Source organism: Typopeltis vanoorti, chromosome 2 (genome assembly GCF_054136105.1).
Source record: "Typopeltis vanoorti isolate ZY-2024b chromosome 2, IOZ_Tvanoo_1.0, whole genome shotgun sequence".
NCBI classification, from domain to species: domain Eukaryota; kingdom Metazoa; phylum Arthropoda; class Arachnida; order Uropygi; family Thelyphonidae; genus Typopeltis; species Typopeltis vanoorti.
The window spans coordinates 8487410-8496773 of record NC_143550.1 but is presented as its reverse complement, the minus strand read 5'-3'; the positions used below and the strand labels follow the sequence as shown (position 1 = coordinate 8496773).

The 9364-nt window shown below is 35.6% G+C and overlaps 1 pseudogene; it reads left to right on the top strand.

The window, feature by feature from the left end:
* The first annotated feature begins 8455 nt into the window (after positions 1 to 8455).
* On the top strand, positions 8456 to 8692 carry LOC150108807 (U2 spliceosomal RNA; annotated as a pseudogene).
* Positions 8693 to 9364: the final 672 nt, after the last annotated feature.

Sequence of the window (9364 nt, the reverse complement as noted above, 5' to 3'; positions counted from 1 at the left end):
CTAGTAATTAGCTGCAACCCTCTCAAAGAAAGGATAAGGATATTAAAAACAACTTTTATCATAATCCCTAATGATATTACTAAGTGCTTGATGTTATTAAATGAGGTGCACCGAGTGCCGTATTCTATAAGAAAAACACATTCTCTTCGGAGTTCACATCAAATTCAAGGCTGAAACTTGTGCTCTGTGGAATTTCTTTTCGTTGAAGTGGCCTAAAACTAAACAAATAGTTATTATGTTTTTGCTATTTTGCAGCAACGCGGTACTAAACTGTAGTCTGGAGACCCTGCAGTAATCACGTGAACAGACTGGTCTGTTAAATGGTTAAATGTTATTGGAAGTTGTTTATTTCGACTCTACTCAGGAATGTGATTTGCAACGCATGGAGTAAAATGCACGTTACGTTCGGCATAACTTGCGAAAACATGTAAACGAACATATGGATAGTAAACGAGAAAATACTTCAAAAATAAGGTAGATTAAGATTATTAAAAAGTGTTATAATTTCTATTTCTTATTTCTTTTTTTATTCCCGATCTTTGCTTTAAGAATTCAGTTTTTTCCCCCTTCCAAATGATGTCATATAATTACACGAGCATACCCGACATTCTGTATACGAAATGTAAAACGGAACGGAGTTTCGATCTCTTTTACATATCTAAACATAACTCGTTCCCCTAGCAGCAATTTCCCCATATCAAACTTCAAAATCTTTTGGCTGTTTAAATTTACGGTGTAGTCGGAACTCTCGGTCTACTTAACATTACAGCGGAGTGAGGTAAGCAAACAAGGCACTCTGAGAATAATAAACATATTTGCTTCATGCTGATAGCTTACATGTTTACGTAAATTTAGAGGCCGAGTGCTGTTCGGTTTGTTAAATTCATAACATTGCTGCATTTGAATGACAAAACTTTGATGACATCGGCATTCATGTAGAAAAGTGAGTGCATACACTGCCATGCCAGAAGTTTGAGAGCGAGATTGTCAAACCACGCATGTTCTCGGAATATATTCTATTAATACGGTAGCGAATGCCTTTCTCGAAACACAAAAGTGATCCGTTGTTGGTCATTTCATAATAAATGTAATTAGAAAGAAAAAAAACTAAACAACTCTAGTTTAAAAAAATGAATATCACAGGACACATTACACTTATAAAATATGAAATATGAAAATGTGAATAAAATTACTCCTAACATAATCTTTTCAATTAATGGCTAATTTGAAAATAAGGTATTGAAACCGAATTTCACAGTGGCAAATTGCACGAGGTAAAGAACTGATATTTCCCGAAAACAATTTTGTTTTATACTTAATGTTGCTTAATCTTACTTTGTGAGAAAGAAATTCAAATTGGAAAATGTAATAAAAGTTTAATCAAAATTAGAAAAGGGTAAAATGGAAATACAAAAAGCACCGAAAACCTAACATTTGAACAAAAAATTAAATCGGAAATAAATCTGTCCTCACCTTCAAAATTCCGCTCCTTTAATTTGAACTTTTTATTTGAATAAAAACTGAAAACGTAGCTTGGAAACAAAATTTAATTGAAACTAAACAATATTATAAGAGCAAGCAATAATGCTTGCAAAATCCAATAAAGTTTATTTAATATTATATAACTTTTATTTTATATAAATGTTTTAACAATCATGGATATTAAGATAACACTAACATTGTCCAAATGTTAATTCATTACAGAGTTGACAAAAAAAAAAGACGTTTCTTGCTACCATTTTAATAGATTTACCGAAATACAGGAAACATTATGCTCTATCACCTAAAACTAACAGACCAAAATGCAATCCCATCAGGCCAATGGGAACATCAAGGCTTTTCTATTATTTTTTTATCATTAAACGATTAATGTTATAGATTTATCGGAAGAAAAGTTACCGCGTAAACAGTTTGCCTTATAAATTTATATTTAGAATACTTTTAAGCTTGAATGTGTTTGTAGGAATAGAAATAATCCTGGAAAAGAATCAAGCATATCGAAACCTGAATAAAAATAAAATTAAAAACTAAGCTTTTCCTTAAAATAGCTAAATAAAAGTAATAGGAAGATGTTGGGAAGAATCTAGAAGATAAATATCGGAAAGATTGCAAAGTTAATTCAAAAAGATAAAGATATATATTTTTATTGTAAAAAATAAGTATAGTGCAATGGATTGCGTCTAGCACTGTCGTTTGCATTGTCTAACGAGGTAATCTTACACGGCATTATAATTGAGAAGTGAGTAATTCCATTTTGTAAATTGCTTTACATCATATCAAACACAAGATTCGCTGAAAGGATAAAAGTAGACAAAGTAGTATTTTGGTGCACAGATTGCATCGCACAGTTGAAGGCATCCTGTCCGTCTTTTAACATTTTTATTCGGAACTTCGAGATGACATTTATCTGCGGCTTGGAAAGCCCTTCTCATTGTTCTCTCAAGAAACAGCAGATATCACCAGCTGCGTCGTGTGACATCTAGGAAAAGTTAATTTTCCCAGAAGTAATCTCTCTCTTTCACTGGTGGACAGGTCTTGGCAGAAAGCTGTTAATCGAGACAGCCGTAGACGAAACAGAAGATACTTAATGAAGTGGCTTGGATCAAGTAAAGCGAACAGCAGTATAGTTAATGAAGACGGTGTCACCTTTAGTATCTGAACGGTTCGTTGCTTAAAGAAGATAAAGCGATGTCACAGAGTTTGTTTACCCACTAAAGACAACCAATTATTACAGAAAATCACATAATGCATTTAATGGAGATGAAATGATCACTGGTGTGATATCTCTTAAAACGTTTTTCTTTTTCTCATGGGAGTAAATACGACGCATCTCGTTTTCGTTAGCTAACGAGCAATTAATTGCATTACGCCGAAATATGATTGTAAGATTCATGGCAGGCGTGATATTCCAGCGCATGTACCACTTAGTATTTTGCGCACATCTACTAGAAACGAAAAGCGAAACTGAAATTCATTTATCATCTCTATTTCTTTCTTAACTCAAACAATACTCCAAAAATTTAACTTACTTTCTTGAAATTTGAGTTTTCAAAACCAACGACATATTTTCCTTGCTCAGCATTATTGTTCTCAGTTTGCACAAATTCAGTTGGTTCTATTTCTCCACCTCACAGAATCACCTGGGGAAGATTCCGCAAAAGATGCTGCCAGAAAAGTTCTTCTTGAAGTAGCAAGCAAAACTCGGAGATATCATGCCCACTCTAACAACGCTTTCTTTAGATTTTTTCCTAACCATCACATGGTTATGAAAAATATGGCAGCATGTTTTTATTAATTTTATTCATTGTTTTTATTTTATAAAAGGCTACAAATAAGGATTTCTATATTCTCCATCCCCTAAAAACTCCCAAAGTACAATCGTTGCATTTAATGTCATTTGTAAAAGCCTGGAACGCGCAGTTTTTGTAAATATCCGCCAAAATATTTGGGTTGGGAGATATTACAAGAACTGCTAATTTATCCCAGTGATTTCTCCACAAGAAAAACAAATAAATTGATAGTAGAATACACACAGATAACAAGCATTTATCCACTCGCTGCGTAGTCTTCGACGTTATAATATACTATGAAGATAAAATCTGCACTTCCTTTTCCTATTTATGCAATTGTTTTTCGTCATTCTGTTAATTCCCCTGAAGTCCAAGTAAACAATTCTCATTGCCGGTTCTGGTTGCATTTTCAATTCTCTTCCTATTTAGTTCTCTAGTAACTGAGCAATAGCACATTGTAATAAAAAATAAAGACCACAAGCTCAAAAAAAGAAAGAAAAACTCGATCTTTTATCTCTGTTGCTGCAAGAACTAGTGGATCTTCCGAATTGTCTGAGATATTGTTTCGTGATGAAATATTTTTTAAATCAATCTGTAGCTTTATAATATTTTAAACTATCATTTTTTCCGATCACAATATTTTATGGAAAATTGTTTTCTTTCACTTATTCAAACGACAAATATCAAATCCAAGTAATAAAATAATAAATTCTAGTGTCCAATGTTGTTGTTTTATCCACGCTTTTCTAACAAGCAGTCAATATTTTCCGTATTATAACGATTTATTCACTATTCGTTTTATCCTTTTAGTATCGCCACATGGAATTGTTTCTTGAATTTTTATCATGCATTTTGACAATCTTTAGATATCTTCATATCTGAAGTATCAGACAGCAAAGCTTTATGAGACTTTTTAGTACAACATCTTTTCATAGCTGTGTGTGTGTGTGTGTGTGTGTGTGTGTGTGTGTGTGTGTGTGTGTGTGTGTGTGTGTGTGTGTGTGTGTGTGTGTGTGTGTGCGTGTGTGTGTGTGTGTGTGTGTGTGTGTGTGTGTGTGTGTGTGTGTGTGTGTGTGTGTGTGTGTGTGTGTGTGTGTGTGTGTGTGTGTGTGTGTGTGTGTGTGTGTGTGTGTGTGTGTGTGTGTGTGTGTGTGTGTGAACATATCATAATGGGGTTGGTCTCATGGTCACAGTAGTTGCTGATGGATGACTGTCAGCTCATTATCCTCGAGATTCTCATTGGAGTATTACAGTTTTGTTCTTTAAGTTTTGTTACTTCTATTCTAAAACATTTAATGACTTTTTCGACGACTGGCTAAAGCATTCCACAATGTTAGCGTTAGCACCCATATTTCATGTGCTCATGTACTATTATCAGAAAACTCCATGTTTCTTCTTATTTTTGAAGTACAAGAGAGTACACTAGTATAATATGGGTGGACATTGAAGGTTAGTTAACAGAAAACGCACTGTACTCTTGAATCTTTGCCTTCCATTTGCTATGTGATGTCTAAATAAATTTTGTGTTATTAGAAATCTTACTGTTACAGTGAAACGTGAGAATATGTATCCCCTCATTTCTTCAGAGCTTTTGTAGTTTGGCACGAAATGAAAAAAGCAAAAAATAGTATTAAGACGGCCTTTTTTAAAGAGGGAGGGAGGGAGAGAGAGAGAGAGAGAGAGAGAGAGAGAATGATGAAAGTGTTGCTTAAATTTGCAGTATCTTTTCAATGTATTGCAAACTTTTTCTGGCTAAACTTCATTAAACCTGAAAGATCTGAGAGGAATGAACACATCATTATGCTGTTATTTTGTTTCTGTTTGATAACTTACTGATACCCAAAATATAAAAGAGAACAAAAACAGTCGCTTCTCTGTAACCTCGAAAACATTTCCCTGACAACGATTTTATAGAATTTCTAGCTAATGTTAGTCGTTTGTTTGCTATTCTGTTTGCTATTAGCAAACAGACGATATATATATATATCTTCAAAATGAAAAAAATGGCGACGAAACATTTGCGATTAGGCTAAAGGTGCTTTGCATTTCATAGTCATTAGTTATTCGGGTTTTGATTATATATTTTTGGATAATGACAGTTACTCGAGGACTTTATTAGAAACCTACATACATACAAGTCTCAACGCTGTTTTTTCTCGTTTATTTTGTAATAGGGTATGATAAACAGCCCGGAGGCAATGAGATTAAATGAAAATTTTAATATATTTCCTGCCCTCACCCAAGCAGAATATGTTTCCCGCCATTAGGTTCTGCTGTTAAAAGTAGCTTCCGCATAAAGTACATAATGCATTGCAAGCAGTGATAATTTTGCGATACCAAAAGGAAAATCACCGCGCAAGATTGTCCAATATTTGCATATTCAAATCAACTTCATTATTATGTTGCACAATCTTAAAAAAGTTCAATAATTTAAAAAACATTGAAGAGTGGATGCTTTGATGTCATCATTTTCAAGAATGGATATTGCGCTGGTATTTAATCTTGAGCTACTGCTTAAATTCAAAAGAGGGATTTTCGATCTCCGAAATGAAAACAACGCCAGCAATAATTGGATTCTAAAGTTAGGTTTTTTTTTTCTGCTTTCTCAGTTCTTGGCTCGTTTATGAAGATATTCAGGTTTTTTTTGTTTGTTTGTTTGAACAACTGGCATAAACTGATAGAATGATGAAATCTGTAACTATGTCGAGTCATCTACTTTCTCTTTCCTCCTTTACAATCGTCTTTACATTGATATTGCGGGACAAAATTTCCAAGTGATTGTAAGCAATTCAGAAGCAACTGCATTTCAAATTTTGTAGAAATCAGTTGAATGGTGCGACCTTTAGTACCCGCAAAGAAAGAAGTTCTCCTACACTCCAACTTCATTTTTCTCTGATTGGACAAAATTCTTATGACAACATCTTGAAGTAAGTAAAAAGGAAATGTTGTTTGTTAGAGCGAGCATCATGCACAAACGCTGAATCGAAGTTGATGAATTCTGGAGATATATTTAGGTGGTCTTGAACGCGTCATAAGCTAACTGAAACATAGGAAATAAGCGTGACCGTATAATCTCCTATCCATAAATGCAAATATTTTTTATCAATTCTTCACTTTTATTGTAAACTCAATTCATTCGAAAATAAGTATTTCAGCTGGTAAACGAGAAAATGATTGAGTATAGCCCAAAATCGCTCAAAATTGTTTTGGTTACGATGCGATCTGTGCATGTATTCGCATAGCAGGAGAAGTAAAACGGATTTGGATAAATTTTCAATATTTTTAAAGTGCTTTCCTTCCTTCGTTCATTGATTCTATTCACCGATTTTCCATTCACCGATTAACTATCCATATTTGATCGGTCGTGCGCTATTCAGTACCTCCATAAAATCAAAATGAATCAAATTTGTCTGTATGGGTTACGTCTGTTCTTCGGTACCATGGAAAGTCGTTTTCCTCTCACCCTAAATTCTAATTTTCAGTCTCTCTCTCTGGAATGATCTCTCTGGATGGAACTTGAGCACTTCAAAGAAACAAGAACTGTCGCGAAATTCCTAGAGGAGTGGAATCCAACTGGTACCCTCTTCTGGATTGACGACGACAATGTGCTTCATCTGAATGATAACTCAGACTGAAACTGAACTGTTAATTTTGAATATTCATTTATATCTCTATTGTACACCCGAAAGGAAAATGTTTTTTCTTTCTCTGTAAATATATACTTATAATATGTAAATAGTCATTGTTGCCTATCGTGTAATGTTTATTTTAACAAGTTTAATAAAAATAAAAAATAAAAAATAAAAAAATATCTATCCACCAGAGGACTTACACTTTCCACAATCCTCCGAATGGCCAGTTCTGCACCATCTCCTCCTAAACTACCTTATTTTTACAAAGATGCTCTACAGCGATGGAAAAACACAGGACTCCATCACACACTCACAGGATCAACAGAGTCAGCTGTACTTACAGAACCACTATTTTCAAACAAAAACATCACAAGTCTCACAACTGGCCAGCCTTTTCTTTACCCTACATGGAACTGGGCAAGAATAAGAGTCATAGGAGACCTCCTAACCCACACCCTAAAGTGGAAAGCATTCACAAGCCTACCAATGAATAACCCAAAAACTGAAAAGCAATATCAACAGCTGCAAGCCTCCATTATAAAAGCCTATCCAGATATCGCTACACCTCAGGAAATCCGTATTCCTTCTAGAAACTGCTCGGGGCCAATATTTCATCTTGTACAATCTGAAGCCTCACTTCCAATTCTTCCCTCCAACTACAAGAAAATATACCACTTCCTCATGTCAGTGTCCCCATCCTCGCCCTTCTTATACTCAACCTTAACACTCTCATCTACAAGGCTGCATATACCACACAGTTTTCAGTGGGATCTGCCATATAAATCAAAATGTGCCAAACCAGATTCCGAAATACAGTGGAGACTATGGCATAACATCTTGCCAACTCCTTCAAAGCTCTACAAATTTAAGCTAAGAGAAACGGATCTGTGTCCATTCTGTGACGTTTCAGGCACCTTGGAACACACATATCTGACCTGCCCTGCAAACAAAGTGATAATCACCTATGCCCTGAATACCGCCTCTAGCACCTGTAACTACACACACAGCCAAGAAGACTACTGGAATTTAGTACACACAGAAGAAAACAGACACAGAACATGCAATTTCATCTTCATCTGCGCTAAGGCCGTCATCTACAGCTTTTACCTAAAACAGACAAGAAGTAACCAGCACCCATCCATCACTGAAACTGCACAAACCCTCATGCACATCCTTCGTCGGAAACTAAAAAGCAGGCTTCTATTGGAATTTGAGCACTTCAAAGAAACAAGAACTGTCGCGAAATTCCTAGAGGAGTGGAATCCAACTGGTACCCTCTTATGGATTGACGACGACAATGTGCTTCATCTGAATGATAACTCAGACTGAAACTGAACTGTTAATTTTGAATATTCATTTATTGCATTCTCTATTGTACACCCGAAAGGAAAATGTTTTCTTTCTCTGTAAATATATACTTATAATATGTAAATAGTTATTGTTGCCTATCGTGTAATGTTTATTTTAACAAGTTAAATAAAATAAAAAAATATCTATCTATCTATCTATCTACCCACACAAGATAGATAGTTCATCGCTTCTCGGCCTTTTGGCTAAGTTCAAAGCGAGAAGTGTAGTATAATGTTTTAATAGAATGTTAGTATCTGTTCTCATGAGCCTTTTAGCCGAAAGCTGTAGCTCCATCAAGTTGTTTTTAGTCATTTTTTCTAAGTTTTTGTGTTTTGAAGGTGAAGAAGTGCTTGGAGCTTGCTCCACGTCTGACACGAGCTGCGCGGGTGTTGGAATACTTCAAGGATCAGCTTATTCCTGTGCCGTGACGTCATCAGCCCAGTTCCTGTCCTGCCAAGAAGACGCGGAATCTCCCTGCCTGGAGCCTGGGATTCCACGGACACGTACGTCCGAGAGAGCTTCAGTTCAACTTGGGATTAAAACAGTAGTTTGCAAGATCCCCCGAGAGAGCTCCAGTTCCAGTTAGAGAAGGCGCCATTGGTAAGAACTCTTATTTTTGCTTTTGGGTCGCCTTTTCTGCCTCGTTAGACTTTAACTTAACATCGGCCCTTCGCGGACTTAACCCTTTTCTGCTCTGGCAAGATATTTCCCTTTTACCTTTTAAAAGATGTCGAAATTCTTGCCTAGAGTCCGAACCCTCGGAATCGAGATCGACTCGAGTATTGAAAATCAGACGTTTGTGAGAGCTTTACTCGATGTGGTGAAAGCAGAAACCATTTACGGGATTACCCCATTTTGGGGGAGGAAGAGATCTTTGGAGGCGGAATTATGACCCCGATTAGATCTTTGGTAGTATTACAGCAGTGAAGCTAATTTTTGTTTTTAAAGAGTGAAGTTAAGTTTTGTTTTGTGATTATTTGATGCATCAACAGCGTGCTCGATCATCAGAGCAGGTAAGACTTTTATTTTATTTTATTTATTTTATCTTCAAAAACATTTTCCAGACCCTCTACTGTTCCCAGCCCTGTGCAG